Source organism: Megascapheus bottae, unplaced genomic scaffold (assembly GCF_031878675.1).
Source record: "Megascapheus bottae isolate mThoBot1 unplaced genomic scaffold, mThoBot2.hap1 HAP1_SCAFFOLD_91, whole genome shotgun sequence".
Taxonomy (NCBI): Eukaryota; Metazoa; Chordata; class Mammalia; order Rodentia; family Geomyidae; genus Megascapheus; species Megascapheus bottae.
In genome coordinates this window covers 326077-343016 of record NW_028327688.1, presented here as the reverse complement: position 1 = coordinate 343016, position 16940 = coordinate 326077, and the positions used below count along the sequence as shown (strand labels likewise).

Sequence of the window (16940 nt, the reverse complement as noted above, 5' to 3'; positions counted from 1 at the left end):
GGCACAGTATAAAATTATTCTCATATGTAGAGTGGAAGCCTAAGGAACGTGTTTCCAGAATGGAGGAATCACATAAATAAGGGAGTTATTAGAATACAACCTATACTTTCAAAAGTTTAACACTTCGTTGTTATTCTTTCCTTTCTTTTTGCTTTCCTTCTTTCCTCACTCCCTCCATACTTTTCCCTCTTTCCTTCTTTCCTACTTTCCTTCCTTCCTTGCTTCCCTCCTTCCTTCCTTGCACTCCCTCTCCCTCTCCCACACCCTCCCCCTCGCAATCTCCCTCTCCCTCTCCCTCACACCCCTCCTCTCATTCTTCCAGTATTCCTGTCTTTCCTTCTTCCTTTTCCATTCCTGAGCCTTGTACTCTAGGTGCTGTCCCTGAGCTGTTTTGCTCAAGACTAGAAAACTCACTTGAGCCAAAATGCCACTTCTGGCTTTTTCTGGGTCATTTATTTGAGATAAGAATCTCAAGAACTTTCCTGTCCAAGCTGGCTTCCAGTGGTAATCCTCAGCTTTCAGCAAGGATTAGAGATGTGAGCCACCAGCACCCAACTTATATTTACTTACTTTCATGAGTAGAAAAACACATAGCCATATGTCATTACATTGACTTGCTTAAATGCCATTTTTTTCTGAGTTATAAGACCAGCTTAAGACAATTTTCCAAGATCAATTGGCTTATAGAATGAAGACACACACGGGTTATTTTTCAACATCTTAACAGTAGAAACTCTTGTTGCTCAGTTTGGACTTTCTTAGATTCTTTTCACTTCAAATATTGATGTTATATTTTATATACATACTTCATTGTTTGTATTTCTACAGTCTTACCCACCTGAATGATAGAGACAGTAGAATTTTATTTGCAATTTTCTTCATGTGGTTGCTGTAAAATGTGAATAAAAATAAAATCAGTCACATTTTGTCTCTCTTGATATGGCTTTTTTACCTTTTTAGGAAAATAGTAATCTGTTGGTCTTAGGAACCGAAACTTTGGTGCAAATCCAAACAAAAGTACATGCATTGTACAAGTTGAACCAAAGCCAAAGTCCTGTATAATATCAATTTAAAGGGATATTCTACACCAGTTTTATAATGAAATGCTTTTAATAAACAACTAAAATATTTACATTTATGTTTCATGAGTTTTTCACCTTCACATCCAGAATATATGAGGAAACAAACATACATATACCATACACCAAGTTTTGAATCTTTAGTGTAATATTTACCTTTCACATAAAATTCTAACCCTGACTTGATGGTAAGAGACTTTTCATCCACTAAATAAAGCACATACGATATGAGGGGCCTGTCCTCAGCTGTCAGTTCTCCATGAACAACTGGAAACCTAGTCAAGTCATTATATATTGGCCAACCCAATTCCCAGAGCAATGAAATGAGATACATCGGGGATAAACACGGGCCCAAAAAGATTCTCCTGTCTTCATCATCATCTCTTGATATACACATCTGACAGGTAGTTCGGCAGAATTTTGTTTAAGGCTTGAAATACACCTTGTGAGAAGTGTATAGCCTTAACTGTATTTCCCAGGATAGCAGAAGTGACTCCATTTTGTGTAGCAGCTGCTGTTTAGCTATAAAAAGAAATTGAAAAATAACCAGCAAGATGCTCACGGTCAGGGTGACCGAGATCTGAAATTGTATAAACAGGATAAGGAGTAAGATAAGGAGCATGTGAAAAACATGTTATGACCAGAAGAAGGACACGTAAGCCCTTCTCTAGCCAAAAAGGAAAATTCCACTACTGCCTAGAATAAACCCCCCGCCTTATTTGAATTAACCAATCCCTACACTGTAACCATGCTTCTGCTTCTGTAACCCCGCTTCAGCTACCCATAAATACTCCCCTCTCCCCAGCCTTGGCGCACAAGTCTTCAGGGAGACTTTGTCGCCCCGGGCGCCCATGTACCCGAATAAACCTCTTGCTGTTTGCATCCGACTGCGTGGACTCGCTGTTCCTTGGGAAGGGGGCTCCGTCTGGAAGACGTCCCGCTGAGTCGGGGGTCTTACATTTGGAGGTGAGCCGTTATAGGAAATCATATTTCAAATTAAAACTAGTCTTTTCTCATTCTGAGAGAGAGAGGGGGGGAGGGAGGGAGAGAGAGAGAGAGAGAGAGAGAGAGAGAGAGAGAGAGAGAGAGAGAGAGAGAGAGAGAGGAGGGGGGAGGGAGGGAGGGAGAGAGGGAGAGAGAGAGGGGGAGGGAGGGGGAGAGAGAGAGGGGGGAGGGAGGGGGGAGGGAGGGAAAGAGAGAGAGAAAGAGGAAGAAGAAGGAGGAAGAGGAGGAGGAAGAGGAGGAGGAGGAGGAGGTGGTGGTGTAGGAGGAGGAGGATCAATGCTGGTGTTGTATCCTCTAGCTGGAGATAATGGAGCATCTGCAGAGTAGTTTCTTACCCTGCTGGGGCTTCCATCAAAACACTGAATTGGCTTTGGCCACTACAATAGATTAGGAATAATAAGAATTCTTGATATTTATTCTTAAGACAGCTAAGGTTTTAGAAAGGTAGCTGCAGATATTACATCCAATGCATCTTAGAAAAATATCAAAAATCCTGTATTGTCATCAATACTTCCAAGAAAGTTCTCTAATCTAAATCACTTTCCTTTCTTTGACTATACTTTCATGTGTGTCTGTACCTACATTCATGTTAATATCTATAAGTATACCTAGGTGAGTGGTGCATATATGTTCAGAACATACCCTTCATTGTTGTTAAGTTCATCACGTTTTGTTGTGGTATCAGACAAGATATCGCTACAGGATGAAAACAAAACACATTGTCAGGTATCTTCTAGACTTGATTACATATCCCCCCATATTTCTCCAATAACCATCAACCAACCGTTCAAAAATGTTTTGTTCTAATTCTATGTATTTCAATATATTCTGTAGTTTATCTAGCTGTCTATTTCTACTGGAATTCCATCATGGGATGAGAGCATGCAGTAATACAATCATTTCTTTTTTCCCATATATTTTTTGTAATTAATAGAAGGGTTACATTATATTCACCAGATTGAAGGTGCATCACTTCACATACATTGATACCCTTTCTCATGTCTTGGTCCCCATTTCGCTCCCCTCTCCCCGGAACATTATCTTGTTTTCCCCCCTTCCCTATCTGTTTTCAAATAACCAAATATACGTATATACAATATATCAGATAACAAGGTGAAATACTGTAACAATATGAGATAACCAAGGGACGGAAAAAGAGATGAGAGATAACAGTACATTAAGGACAACAATCACTCATTATATGGCTTTTGTTTCTATATCCTGGAGGTCCTTTCATTTAGTGTCATACGACATGGGATTATGTATCTAGGTTTTGTTCTATTGTATATCTCTGCTAGGGGAGCTCAAGGTTTCTACTGATTATGACAAATGAGGGACACCATAGAGCCTATGTTCCTTTGAGTCTAACTTACTTCACTTAATATGATTTTTTCTAAGTGTTTCCATTTCCTTCCAAATGGGGCGATGTTGTTCTTCCTGACAGCAGCATAGAATTCCATTCTGTATATAAATACCACATCTTGTTGATCCACTCATCAACTGAGGGGCATCTGGGTTGGTTCCATTCTTTGCTATGGTAACTAGTGCTGCAATGAACATCGTTGTGCTAGTGGCTTTAGTATGTCCTTGTTTCTGGACGATTGGGTAGATGCCAAGTAGTGGAATTGCTGGATCATAGGGGAGCTCTATGTCTAGATAAGTAGGACTGCGTTAAACTGCAGAGCTTCTGTATGGCAAAGGACATAGCTAGAAAATTAACTAGACAACCTACAGAGTGGGAGAAGATCTTCACTAACCATACAACAGACAAAGGCCTCACATCTAAAATGTATCAACAGCTCAAATAAAATGAATCACTTCAAAACTAATCTCCAAAGAAACAACCATCTAGTAAACAGACGAACCAAAGACTTAAGAGTCTTCTCTGAAGAAGAAATATGAATGGCCTATGGACACATGAAGAAATGCTCGACATCTCTGGCCATAAAAGAAATGCAAATCAAAACAACTCTAAGGTTCCACCTCACTCCAGTTAGAATGGCCGTGATTGAGAAATCTAATAACAACAGATGCTGGAGAGGATGTGGACAGGAGGGATCATTACTCCACTGTTGGTGGGAGTTCAAATTCGTTCAACCACTATGGAAAGCAGTATGGCATTTCTTCAAAAGACTAAACAGAGCTCCCCCAATCATTTCTTATGTGTATCTATTAAGACTTCCTTTATACTCTACAAAGAAAACCATTTGTATAATTACATTGTAATAGAGAAGGAAAAGAACAATTCTGCCTTTGTGCTGTAAATATTTCCTTTGGAGAAAGCTTGGGGAGTGCTGGGATGATACTTATTCTGTGACTGTTGAGTGGAATAATAGGCAGATATGTGCTTCCATTGGCTATATGTCATCGGTTGAATCGGTTGTGGATTCTATAGAGAGGATCTAGCATGGTTGGGATCCATCTCCTCATTTATGTGCAGCGGTGTCTGTTGTGTGAAATTGGGTGCATTGAGGCTTAGCTGCCTTTTTGTTGCTAATCATTGCAGTATCTTTAGCCACATGAAGTCACTTTCATCTTGTATTATTTTCAAGTTTTCTTTGTTACATAGAAATACATTTTCATTTTCTTCCTTTTCAGCTCCATTCTGGGAATACCTTTTTCCATCCTTTCACTTCAACCTGTACTTGTCTTTGCTAAGGAGGTTAACTTCTTTTTGGAATATTTTTGTGCTGAAACTACTAGGGCTTCATCTTAGGGATTGGTTGCTCTTCCTTAGGTTTCTCTATCAATTCTGGTACTCTACCACTTGAGCCATACTTTCAGCTTTTTGCAAGTTAAATGGAAATCACAATCTCATACATTTCCTGCCTATGCTGTCTTTGAACCATGGTCTTCATGAGATCTCAACAGTACTGACCATTACAGGCATGAGACAGCATTGCCCAGAATTTGTGTCGTCTACCTTGACTGAGGTAAAAAGTACCAGGTGTATAGTATTCATGAGGTACATAGTATACATGATTCCATAATTTCAGCAAAGCAGTGCCTATATATATATATATATATATATATATATATGTATGTATAAAAACACACACATGGAGAATTCTTAGGTGAGTCTCCTGTCTCCTGGAATTTATCATTTGTTTAGATATAAGACTCTTCTTGGGGTGGCTAAATAAAGACAATCGCATTTGGAACAGCATGAGGTAGTGGTAGGCAGGAAGCAGAGGTGCCTTCAGAAAGTTCAGTGAAGCTAAGAATCCTACAAGTGCTCTTCCCTCTCAGGTAGTGTTGTCTCTATGTTAGGTGGGTGCCCCAGGCCTTCACAAGTTCCTTCATCATTCCTGATGGAGCTTCTCTCACAGCCCTATAAAGTCTTGATATGTCTTCACAGAGATGAAACACTGAACATTGAGTTTTTCTGCTGTTTTGCTTTGTTTAGTTGGTTTTGTCCTTCTAGTCCTGGGTCTTGAACTCAGGGTGTGGGCACTGTCCTTGAGCTGTTGCAATCTATCACTCTATCACAACCTACCACTATAGCAGCACTTCTGAGTTTTTCTATGTGCATGTAGTACCTAGGAATCAAACCTAGGGTTTCCTGTGTGCTAGATAGGCAATCTAATAGTAGACCACCCACTCAGACCAGTTGTTTATTTTTTTCTTTTATTTCCTTTCTTTCTTAGTTTCACTCCCTTCCTTCCATCCTTCCTTCTTCCCTCCGTTTCTCCATCTCTCTGTCTCTGTCTCTCTGTCTGTCTCTATCTGTCTCTCTCTGTCTGTCTTTTTTCTTTCTTTCTTTTTCCTTCACCTGGCTTGATACTTGATTTTTGGGGAGAATGCGGTGGGCGTTGGTCCAGAGTCTTATACTCAGGGCTTGGCTGCTCTCCCAGAAGTCTTCAGCTCAAAGCTTGTGCTATGCTCCTGGAGCCATAGCTGCACTCCAGTTTTCTGATGATTAATTAGAGTCTCCTGGAGTTTTGTGCTTTGGTGACTTTGAACTGCAGTCCTCAAATCTCAGCCTCCTGAATAGCTAGGATTGCAGGGGTCAGCCAATGGCACCCAGTGATACTTGATAATTTTTTAATGAAATATATTAACTGTAAAGTGAGATGACTCAAGACTTGAGCTGTGGCATTCACAATCAAATCAAATGTCAGTGACAACATTGATTTATCTTTTCAATCAGCTGCAGTTTGGAGGTGTAAATGCCCTCAATCCACCCAGTTTGCTGATTCCTTCATCTCATCCATTCTTCAGCATCATCTTGAAGCTTCTGTCTCAGATAGGATTCAGAAACCATAGTCCTGAGGCAGGAGCTCGATCCTTGGGATTAGAATTGTGGCCCTCACTTCACTTGGTAGAAGCACCATAGCAGAAGCACTCTGGCAGGATAATGAATACTTCTAGGATTTTAGTTTCATTGTTTTCTGCTAAAGAGTCTTCAGAAAACAGTGGAGCCTCCTACATCCTATTACCTCCAAATAAAATAATTAAATCACTACTGCTTTGTAAAACTTAAGAGAACTTTAATCTCCCTGAGAGAGTCCACATGAAGTATCTAAGTGACAAATGTAGGAATGATGATTCCCTCAAGAAGAAAATCACTCCCCCCTTCCCTCCTCCCCCTTCTTCTCCTCTTCCTGCCACTCTCTCCCCCTACTCTTTTTCTTCTGTGTCTTCATCCTTTATGTCTTCCCTTTGTCCAATTGTCTTTCTCTTGCATTGTAATGAGGATTGGACCCAAGAACTTGCCCATGCTAGACACTTAAATGACTTGCTACACATATCCTATCTCAAACCAAAGACAGAGGAATAGTCTGTCCTGCTTCAGTGAGGAAAATGCTCTGAAGTCTAGACACTGGCCGTCTCCCTTCCCAGCCCTTCCAGTCCCTGTGACCACCCCAGCCAAGATGGCCTCTAGAGTGCAAGTTGCTGAAGTGTGTCACATTTTCTATGACATGGAAGTTTAAAAATTCTCCACACCAGAATAAAGCAAGAAAAGGAAGAAGATTGTCCTTTTTTGTCTCATTGCGGACAAAACTTACATCATTGTTGAAGAAGGCAAAGTAATTTTGGATGGAGATGTTGGTGTTACCATAACTGATCCTTTCAAGCATTTTGGGGGAGTGCTTCTTGAAACAGGTTGTCACTATGCTTTGTATGATGCAAGCTTTGAAACCACAAATTCTAAAAGAGTTGATATTTTTGTGGGAGAAAAAAAAGTCAAATGATCTGTGTGAACTCCATGCCATTACAAAGAAGCTTCAAGGCATAAAGCATGAATGTCAAGCAAATGGGCTGGAAGACCTCAACATGCTTGTATTGCTGAAAAGCTAGGTGGGTCATTAATTGTGCCTTCTGAAGGGTGCCCTGTTTAGGCCATCATTCAGTGCCACAAATTAAAGCTTCCATGTTTAATGTTATCCTCTTGCTACCTAAGTAAAGCAAATTTACCTAGGACAGGGTTTTACTGGGGGGAAGCTGTCTTGTCATCTTCTAGAGTAAACTAAGATATATAAATATGTGGGGAAAATAGTCATAAATATATCTAGAGTCTAAAGTTAAAAACAAAATCTTGGTGCAGGAGTGGGGGAGTTGGATGGCGGGAGGTGAGGTTCCTGGTTTCAGAGAAGATGACAGAGGAACTGGATTTCATAGGGCAAGACTCAGTGAGGAGGTGGTCCTAACTCTTGCAGAGCTCATGGAAAGGCTGGAGCAGGCCTGGAGGATGCAAACTTTGCTCCTGAACTTCCGGATGCCTTGTAGAAGGCATCACAGAACAGCTGGATCACATGGAAGAAAATCTCAAAAGAGTCAAAAAGGGAGATCTGAAGGTTAGTATACGTCAAATGGAGATGGAGAGAATCCGTTATGTCCTTAGCAGCTGCTTGCAGTATTGACTCACAATGATAGAGAAGTTTTTCCCTCACATTCTAGAGAAGGAGAAGACAGGATCCTGAAGGGGAACCTTGCAGCCTTTCTCCAGAGGAATTTCCCTTCACCAAAGAGCACATGGCTCACAAGGACATTTATCTTAAAAATGTCACCTTAAAGCACATGCCTCCCAACTTACAGAAGGTGGACCTCTAGAGGGCAGTTACCAAACTAGATCCAGACTCATATGTGTTTCTGAGAGCAAAAGAACAGCAATAAAATACTTTGGTAGAACCCGAATCAGATGAGCAGATGGATAAATGAGGACTCCCAACACTTGATCCAGTATTGTTCCTCTGATTGCTTCTGGAGCAGTGCAGCTAATTTAAAAATAACCAAGTGTGAAGACACGGAACCCCAGAAAACATGAGAAAGCCTATGCCACTACATGCCTCAGAACACTAAGGAGCTATTGCTCCTGACAGCAGGCTTTTCTCCCATTGCTGTGGGCCAGTAAGAATGGCAGGAATGCTACACTTCCATCTCAGCCAGCATCAGTGGGTGGGGCCCTTGCTCTTTTTGTTCTGAATATGAGGCAAATAAACAAGTCTGTATACCTTTTCAAAATAAAATTCTTTGAAAAATAAAGAATAATTCTTTAAAAAAATCTTAATTGTGAGAAGACTTTAAGAACAGTGTTGAAAGAAATCTATGGACACTTGGATGCCAATACAGTGATCTCCGTGTTTGCTTCTTCACACACACACACACACACACACACACACACACACACACACACACACACACTGTACTTTCTATCTTACATTTTAATTGGTAATCCACTTGTAGGTACTCTTTTGGTTTCTACTTCAGTTTTGCTAAAGAATAAAAAGGAATGCAAAAGAAACCATGTCAGTTTGGGTCAAGTTAGGTATAATTAATGTTTAACTAGCAAGCTGATCTTCTAAACTTTACACGTAGCAATCTACCATGTCATCTGTTCTAGAAAATGATTCTAATTGATCATATCAGGCCTGTGAAGACAGAAGATTTCAACCTGGTTATAGTTCTGCATGCCTGTAATCAATGCACACTGAACGCAGGAGAAGAAAGATCATTCCAGGAGAGCTCAGAGTACCTTGAGACCATGGATTAACAACAGCAGCAAAATGCCGAAAGATGTATTGTTGAACTTCTTATTTTTACTACAATAGGACTTTATAGGCTAGCAATGAGGACCTCAGAAAATAGTATTATAAAAATATCTTTATTAAAAAGTGAGAGATTTATACAATCTGAAGAGAAACCAAACTACATGACTCTGATGACAAAATGCCATAGGAAGAAAAAGTATCGTCATATTCATAAAAATCTCACCATAATGTGGAATTAGGCAGACAGGCTCACAAGATGACCTAGGACTGGTTAAAGAAGAGCTTATGTGTGATCCTCGACTTTGCTCCACAAAGGATTCTTTCTTTAGCATAAATTTTCAGTCAAAAAACTGATTACATATGAACCAATCGATTTTCACTGCTCTTGTCATATTGCTACTTCATATGACACCATACATATTAGTAGCTAAAATCAGAAGATAAGTGAATTCGGTCACCATTTAATTGGAATAAAAATGATACGGCTTGAGATAAGTGCCTTCCCAAGCAGGCTTCTAAATGGGATCACATCCAACTTCCACTCACCACACAGCCATGTGAGAGGCATGTGTGACAGGCTGACCCTTCCTGATGTATGCTTCTTTCATTTTCCTAGCAGCAGTGGTGTTCCAACACAGGATCTTTACTTTCTGCCATATGCTGCATCACGCCTGCCACCAGTCCTTTCATGGTGTTGGTGTTTCTTTGTGTCCAAGTGCTCAGCTCCAGCCATGTGTATGTGCATACTTATGACTACATGTGTCTGTACATATATATATATATATATATATATAATATGAACATAAACTTCCACCTCTACACTTGTCTTGGTTTATATCTTACCTTTCTGTCACATTGCCATCATCAGGTGCTGGACAAGGATCATGTGCAGTTGTGCTAAAGTAACAAAAACACCTATGGTCACATATCACATGAATACGGAAGAGTTCAAATTCTGGGTCAAATTCTGATGCAGGTCCTACATTCATGCACTGTTTTCCCTATAACTGGTTCTCTTCTCACGTTGATTTGAAATAAATACAAACTTATGGTTTCAGACCATGAAGAAATACACTTGATGACACAAAAATGACAGTTAGCATGACTGGCATTCTGGGAGTGAGTGTGTTTCTAGATCAGTGTGTCATTAAGGAGAACAGGTGCAAGGTCATCTCCAAAAGAGAAAACAACCACATTACTCACCAAGCCACCAAAGATATTTGGCCTCAAATCACTAAGGGGAAGGCGGGCTCATCGACTATCCATGACCTTCCTCACATCTAATCAAAACCTCCAGTTTTTCCAAGTAACTACAGTTATTCCCATGTCAATCCATCACTTTGAAACTTATCAACCACTTTTCCATGCAAATAAGTGTGAGTATTAGGGGAAGGGAAAAATTTAATCTGAGACAATTAGATAGAACAACATGTTTATGTTCATGACTTACAACTAAGTGAAAGCAGTGCTCTTAGCTTTTTGTTTTTTCTCCCTAATGGCCCTCTGTTTTCTCAGTCCAAATTTCCTCTTTCTTCCTAGTTAAGTTCCAGGTTCTCCACTCCTTGTGCCAACTTTTTATTGCCATCGTTATAAATATCTACCTTGCTCTAATATTTTGTGTGGCACGAGGTCGAGCCTTTTCAGTGTGTAACAGACTTGGATAAGAACAAGACTTGCATGGTGGCAGAGCAAGACACAGTGCCATTGTAGACACTAATTTCACAATGACAGGGCTCTGAACTATCAGGGATGCATGCATGATCTTGATCTTATACATGCAGTTCTGTGCAGACTCAGTAGCCTCTATTTTTGTTTCTTTTACATTTCTGCACATAGGATCTGCTCCTTTGGTCCAATCAATTACAGACTCACAAGTTGGAAACGTCATGTTTTCTAGAGGAATATGTTACTAATGTTAACAATGTACTTGAAGCATATTGTCATGACTGAGTCTTTCTCCAACGCTTCAATGGTATTAGAAAAGAAAGTGATCCACAAATCTCTCAGGGGCTGAGATCTGAGCACCATGGTTCAAAGCCAACCCAGCCATGAAAATCCATGACTCTTTTGTCCAATTTACCACCAGAAAACCCAAGGTGGCGCTGTGGCACAAGCGGTAGAGCACTAATAGCCCTGAGCTAAAGAACTTAGGGACAGCACCCAGTTCAAGCCAATGAATTACCAAAATAAAAAATAAAAAATAAAAAGTGAGAGAGAGGGAGAAAGAAAAGTATACCATAACCCAACAAATCTACCTACTCTAGTAGATAATGACGTCTTGTTCACGTTCAACTCACTTCAGAAGAACTCAAGACTTACATATCATCTAATTATCATCTAATACTCCACTATCCTCACTGTGGACATATTAAAAATACACAATAATTAACTGGGAAAAATGTGGGAATTAATCATGCATTTTTTTCCAGAACACTAAGTTAGGAAACTAAGGTCTTATGAATGCAACAGAAAAATGCTGCCAACAGAGCTTCATCTCTACCATTTTTGTCCCTGCCACTCCTGCCACTACTGAGATCTCACCCCAGAGCCCTGTCCTTGCTACTCCTTTGCTCATGGTATGGTGACAATTTGGGCCTATAATGAGAAATGCTAATCTAAGGGTTTGGGGTGCTAGGATTTGTCTTCACAGCACACCGAGAACCACTGTCTTTTGATCTGCTCTATCATTTTCTACTTAGTTTGAAAACATGTCATGATTTTGTGTGATATGAACAGGCAGTCCTGTGTGCTCTGAAAAGCCATCATTTTCCAAAACGATTTATCAATTAGATGAAAAATGAATCAACTTACAGTAAATGAAAAAAAACTCTAGAATACAGAAACAAGAGCTTTAACTTGTGTGATAGTTGTTCTTAATGTACTATGTTATTTCTCTTTTCCTTTTCCCCCTTAATTGTTAATCTCATATTGTTATTGTATCTGAAAAGTTACCTGGAATATTACATATGTTTATTTGAAATAGGAGAGGGAGGGGATAAAGCAAGTTGATTGGAAAGGTATAGAGAATGGGAAATGGGATGAAAACATAAACAGGCGTATCAATGTGTGAGAAGAAATTCACCTACTATCTGGGGAAAATAAGTGTAAGCACTCTATACATGATCCCCAAAATAAAAAAAAAATTAACTCACGCAGTACTGATGTCTTCGTTTGAATGAAGAACAACAGTGGTTAAGTTGCTGTCTTTGCTGTGGGCAAATTGAAACATATAAAAACTAAGTAGGACAATGTGGGAAGGAATGTTGTATTTATAACAATATTAGGTTAGAAAACTATAGTTGTGCATGCTACACAGATGCTCTGTCAAATGTACTATGCCTCTATGTCCCCTGTCTCTGCCAAAACTTCTCTCCAGTATTGAACTCTGAACTCAGAGCCCGGTCCTTGCAACTCCTATGGTGATGGCATGGTGATCCCTCCTACCTAGGCTTGCCTGTTCAATGAAACTTCCCCTTAGGATTTCACCAGAATGGTAGATGGATGCGTAGACTTGGGTTCACAGGTGTGATTCTGTCTACAGTGGGGTGAAGAGCAGAGGATAGCAATATGAAGCCTTCCAGAGTATTCCTTCTGGCAGAAGTCCATCTCCACTGAATGAGCAAAATGCATTGCATGTGTGAATGAGGAAGAAGAGATACAGTGATAAACAAGAAAGTAAAATATTCCTGGAGCCCTGACTTGAAGCCATAGTATCAGAATATTGCCACTCTGCCACACACACGTGGACATGATTGATCTCTCTCTCTCTCTGTCTCCTACCTCTTTCATTGTAAACATAAATTTATTCACAAACCCTGTATTCACAGATGTGAGCAATAAGGAGCTAGACATAATGCTGTGGAGCCATCTGTCTATCCAATCGAAATGGTGCCCATAAAGTACTCACACTGTCACAAACCTTACAACCACAGTTTTGAAAAGTTGGCATTAATGCACAATGAAAATAATATGTATAATTTAAGGTCTAGGCCTACAGAAAGTCTATAACCATCAAAGAACTGGACATAGCCACCAGAATATGGAAAGGACTGAACAAACATGTAGCCACTTCGATCTGACACTTGTATTTCTTCACCTGTGAAGAAATTGTTATGGCAGGAAATAAATGCATAGGATTCTGTGTCTTTGCCATCAGACCAAAGGAACACAACCAGTTGTAGTAGGATCTCATACACTGGCAATGTGGGGGGTTTTAGGCATTTCCCTTCACTGCTCCCTACAATAGCAAAACACTTTTGTGCAACTCATTTCTCATTTACTCATCAAAATGGAAAAGGGGCAATCTGACAGACAGAAGGTACACTGACAATATTTGGAAACTACCCAGAAATGATCAATCTGTTTCATAACATTTATATTTATGTATGTTTATCTACTTGTAGATATCTCGCCTTTGCTTGAATTCTTCCGTCCCAAGATCTGGTGGGTCATTTTTATCCAAGCTAAAGAGAATTAAATTATAGATAATCAAATACCATGTGCAATCATAGTTTTACGTTTTCACTCAGTGTAGTAAGTTAATCTAAGACTAACAAATTTGTAGAAATCAAAACTTTTACATATTTAGCTAAATGAACAAAGTAATTTAATTTGGGGTAGGGGAGTTACATTTTATCATTTCAAAATAAATCTTTTATGCATGGTCAAAGAATTTTTCTCTCTTAGTAAACCTAATACACTGCTCCCTACAATAGCAAAACACTTTTGTGCAACTCATTTCTCATTTATTCATCAAAAAGAAAAAGGAATAATATGACAGACAGAAGATACTGACAATACTTGGAAATTTCCCAGAAATGATCAATATGTTTCCTAACATATACTTATACACGTTGATCTATATGTCTATATCTGACCTTTGCTTGAATTCTACTGTCCCAAATTCTGTTGGATCATTTTTATCCAAGCTAAAGAGCATTAAATTATATACAGTCAAATACCAAGTGCAATCATAGTTTTACTTTTTTACTTAAGGTAGTAAGTTAAACTAACACTAACAAGTTTGTAGAAATGGAAACTTTTATATATTTATCACTTCAAAAGAAAGCTTTTATGCACGGTCAAAGAATTTTTCTCTTACTAAACCTAACACACTGATTATTGGTATCATGTAGTTTAATGGTACATGCAACTCACTTCAGAAGAACTCCATCCATTATACAATCTGATTTTCAGCTTTCTAAGTCTGCTCTTCTCTCTCCTTCCTGTCACTGACTTGGCTGATTTCTTAACTGCTTCTCACCAAAAGACAAGAAACTACAGCCTAAAAGCTGGACTCTCATCAGACCTGAAAATGAGCCTGTCTACTAAGTACCAGATTTCTAGAGAAGGAAAGAGGCCCACCAACATTTTCACCTCAGAAACACTGAGACCACCTCATTGTTCCTGACTGGGACTCTCTCCTCCATTGTCTCAGTACAAGTTGCATGTAGGAAATAGGTAAATAAGGTAGAGAATAGGTAAATAAGGATACGGTTACTATGTTTTACTTCACAGTATACCATGACCAAGTATCTGCTGCCTGACGCTATCATTTTCAATTTAGTTTCAATACAAGAGAAGGATACATGAGGACACTGATCAGCTGTCATATAGATTGGGTACTAACCTCACCCTAGAAGTGAATTTACACTCAGATGACAGAAAATTCAACTCACCAAATGTTAATGCTTGGGTCACAAACTGCAATGGCAGTTAATGCTGTGTCATCTCTAAAAAATAAAATAATAGAAAATCAGCCACAGAAAATCAGTTGGAACATTTAGAAGAAACCAAACAGTTTCTACAAGGCTGTGTACTAAAACCATAACTGTGTTCATCTGAGGAACATGCTCTGCCACTTGAGCTACATCGCCATCTCCAGCTCTTCTGTTCCCTCTAGCTATTTGCTCTGGTACTATGGTGTGAAGTAGGAGACCTGTACTTAAATGAAAAGCAGTATTTCCATTTTACAATAGAATGGATTTGAATCTCTTCAGGAACTTAAACATGGAACTTAGAAAAGTAAAGTTTTCACATAAGATAGAAGAATTGTTCCCCCTACCACAGTACCTAATGCCATCTTGTATGACTTTCAATGCAATGCAATTCAACGGAGCTCAACCCGGAGGTCACAGCCAACATTCTGCTTCCTCTGTTCCTTCTATTCCCTTCTTATTTTCAACAATCGTGGATGTCTTTACTGACTTACTTGCAGAGAGTACCAATGGGTGGCAGGCCAGAAGCAGAGAACTCTCCACTGCTAACCAGGACAGAGAGAACTCCCTCTCCTCTGGAGTCTCAATCCTTCACCCAATTTGCCAAAAGAAAGAATGGCACAAAAAATTGCACTTCCCTGACCTTCCAAATGGTTCCCACAAACATGGTGCTTAGTCTCTGTACAGCTTTCTACACAAGTCTGTCGACATTTGGGTATCTGACCACTTAGGGCTGTCTTGTGTGCATCCATGTGCATCCTGCTAGTTATTATCAACATCAATAATTAAATTGCACACAGTCAAATACTGTGAGAATTCCAAAACCTACTTTTTCTCCCCAAATAGCTATAACTGCCTGAAAACTAACTCTACATATACTGTATATGCAAGGGGGTATTTCGTGTGCTTTCCTAAAAATATGGCCTCTCACGTCAATGAAATGTTCACCTGTGCTAAACAACCACTTATGCAAGACTGAAATATTCTTTTCCTAAACCACTGGTAGCACTGTTTTTGTGGGTTTCCTTATCTTCCATTTCCCTTGCTATGGAATTAATCAAGCTGATCTACCACCTACATTTCTGCTTTCTCTCTTCCCTCCATGCTGGCACTATTGTTCTCTATCCATCCAGCCTCTCTGAGTGATAAAAAGGATTTGTATTTCATGAGTTATTCGCATTAATATCCAGAATATATGTTGGAATGATCGCACAGACATGCTTTTACTATTTAGTAGTATTTCACATTCACATAAAATTCTAACCCTCACTTGATGGTAAAAGCCTTCTCATCCCCTAAATAAATCACAAATGGTATGAGGGAGGTGTCTTCAGCTGTCACGTCTCCCATGAACATCTGATATCCTAGTCATTATATTTTAACCAGTCTCCTTCCCACAGCAATTGAAGGAGACACATCAGGGATGAATACGGCATGAAAAGATTCTCTGGTCTTTTCATCACCATCTCTTGAAATAGACATCCAGCACATAACTGTGTAAATTTTTGTTTAGGCCTGAACGTGAACTTAGAGGTAAGGCATTTTTGGATAATACATAGCAAATTAAAACCCAGTAATGACCAGCCTTTACTCATTCATTCTGGAGGAATGGAGGGAGGGAGAGAGGGAGGAAGAGAGAGAGGGAGAGGGAGATAACTATCCTCTAGCTAGAGAAAACAAATTCAATAGAAAGAAGTTTCTTAACCTGCTAAATCTTACAGCAAAACATTAAATTGTTTTTGGCCATTAAAATAGATTAGGAACAAGAAACATTCTTGATATTTCTTCTCAGAAATAGCTAACATTTTAGAAAGAAACTACTGATATTATGGCCAAAGTAAATTAGAAAAATATCAAAGACCTTCAATTGTCATCTATACTTACAGGTCCCTAATCTCAATTACTTTCTTTTCTGTGACTGTCCTTTCATGGATGACTGTACTTACATACATGTAAATATGCATAAATACACATGGGTGACATTGTATGTTTATTTGGACCTTACCCTTCGTTGTTGGTTCCTTTGTCAAGTTCAGTTGAGGTATCAGATAAAATATCGCTAAAGAATGAAACCAAAATATATAGTCAGAGGCTCCAATGATTTTCTACATTTGATTACATGTTCCTCCTTTCTTTCTTCCATAACC

At 39.3% G+C, this 16940-nt stretch overlaps 1 long non-coding RNA gene across 1 annotated transcript; it reads right to left on the bottom strand.

Moving 5' to 3' along the window:
- Positions 1–840: 840 nt before the first annotated feature.
- Positions 841–9977, bottom strand: LOC150039507 (uncharacterized). Its single transcript, XR_016534347.1, has 4 exons — positions 9920–9977; positions 8747–8800; positions 2727–2780; positions 841–889 (listed from the first exon to the last, which is right to left on the bottom strand). It is a non-coding gene; the product is annotated as an uncharacterized LOC150039507 (long non-coding RNA).
- Positions 9978–16940: the final 6963 nt, after the last annotated feature.